Source organism: Populus euphratica, unplaced genomic scaffold (genome assembly GCF_000495115.2).
Source record: "Populus euphratica unplaced genomic scaffold, PopEup_1.0 scaffold206.1, whole genome shotgun sequence".
NCBI lineage: Eukaryota > Viridiplantae > Streptophyta > Magnoliopsida > Malpighiales > Salicaceae > Populus > Populus euphratica.
In genome coordinates, this window is record NW_011500012.1 from 327,643 (window position 1) to 330,138 (window position 2,496).

The following is a 2,496-nucleotide window of genomic DNA, read 5'->3' on the forward strand; positions in this document are numbered from 1 at the left end:
TAACTTATGTTGACAACAAATCAAGTTTCTCTTATAATAACGATGTCAGCCGAATACTACGAAGGATCAAGTATTTGATGTACCAATTGTTACACAACACAAATCTAGATTAACCATTTAACAAGTAAGGTATTAAAAATTAATAATCGTTTAGGATATAAGTAGTGAAGTCCATATTGAGTTTATATTTACTTATCCTAACACCATTAGTGAAACCTTTTCACCTTGACATAATTAACTTAGCTAGACATTATGAAGGAGAAAAACTTAAAGAAACAATATAAGAACATAAACATGATATAAGTTAACTAAGTATAGTAAAGGAAATGAAAAGCATATCTTTTTTTTCCACCCACCAAATTTCATATCATTTGGACTTCTAGAACTCCTATTATAGGTAATATTCTAAGTAGTGTTTGGGTTGGATTGCAAGACAGATTCGGACTTCTCTTTTGTGGCCAAACTTTGAATTTAAAAATGGCAAATTTGGGTCTTTCCATACCCATGAAAGTTTTAGGCCTATTTCTCATCTTTCCATCCATATAAATTAATATGAAATCCAAGATCTATAGCTCTAGATATGATCCGATGACTGAACAGTATTCGAATTTGAAGTGAATCAGCATCTCATTCATAAGCTTAGCCTTTTCTTTATCCTTTCACTTCCAATAGTTAATCACAACAATCAATCCTTTGAATTGTGAGAATACCTACATTTAAAATGAGAATTTACCATAAATTAAAGGTATTTTATATTATCAAACTTGTTATTATAAAACATGCTCTAGTTAAGGAGTTATTGATACTTCATGTGCAAAATGATGATATAAAGCCTTAATAAAAATACACTTTTAAGTACTAATCAAATAACTTTCAACTTGACTATTGGATCGGGTTACAATTTTTACATGCATTTATAGACATGTTTTTCTATATTGGGTTGAAATTTTAAGTTAATCGAAGTTCAAAAATAGATTATTTTAGAGGGTCAAAGTTACTAGATGAATCTTGTCAAAATGTTTATTTGGACCTTTGTTTACTGTTTGGACTATATCTAAAACTACATAAGTATTTCTTCCAAGATTCTAATTATGTTGGAAAGTAGACATCCTTACCTTTCTGGATATATGTGTTAGGTCTACTAATTCATCCAAACGAGAGAGAACAACATATTTTAAATCAGAACTGAAATCTAACAAGAATGTGTGACAATTAGAGAAATATTGTTTCCTTGTGTATTATAGATTCTAGCCAACACAAGGATTCTTTAATGCTCTTAGAAACATATGTGAAAACTTAGCTTAACTATTCTATTAGGATTCCATGTCAAACAATGAGACATTTATAACAGTAAATATTATTCATAGTTTGCAAGAATTCCATATCCATTATAAAATGTATGTGGTGGTAAAGAGGCTTGAGAATTTTTTGTTGATATTTTTCTTATTTTATAGGATTTTCTAGCATATCAAGGATACTAAAGGAAGGTAATTTAAGGGAGAAAATTTCAGCAGTTAAAAATAAAGTTTCCTAGCTAATTTGAAGCATGAAGTTCCAACAAAGCTGTCAAAGAAAGCAAAAGGGTTTCAAGCATGCCTAGGGATTTCAAGCAAGAGGAATTTTTTATGATGTTTTTTATTTATATATTTTAGTTTTGAATATTATTATCTTTGGACTTTATTCTAAATTGGGTTTGTTTTGGCTCATGAGATTGTTTTAAGGTTAGTTTCAGTATTAGATGAGTGTTAGTTGATACTAGATAGAGCCTATTGGTTTGCAATCTCAAATGAGTCCATTATGGTTATTTATAGGGGATTATATATTTCTTTTATGGCTGCAAATTTTGGCAATTATGATGATTTGAATAAACATGATTTTTTTTCTTTGTTTTGCATGTTGCAAACAACATTTTCTTTGCAGGAACAAAGATCATGTATCAACTTATTAAAAATTAACTGAATTCATGGCATCATTGATTTGCTTCAGGTTCTTAGGCACTAGATTGTTGATTGGTACTTAAAAGTGTATTTTTATCAAGGTTTTATATCATCATTTTGCACTTGAAGTATCAATAACTCCTTAAATAAAGCATGTTTTATAATAACATATCTAATAATATAAGATACATTTAGTTTAGGGTAAATGTTTATTTTAAATGCAGGTCTATCACATAAATGAAAGGATTGATTGATGAGTTTAAGAACTGAAATTAAAAGGACAAAGAGATGACCTAAAAGAGATCCTGGTGCAGTCCAAACCGAAACACTGTTCTGTAATTGGGTCATATCTGGAGATGTTGATCTCTGATTTAGGTCTATTTTATCTGTATGGAGAGGTAAGACATAATCCTATAACTTTCATGGAAGCCCAAGATTTATAACTTATAGGGGTGTCTCAACACCTAATACCTTAAGACTACCTGGTGTGGGAGTCATTAGCCGAAAGCTCGTTACATGGGTTAAAGATGCATGGTGTTTTAAGTTATATGTATATATA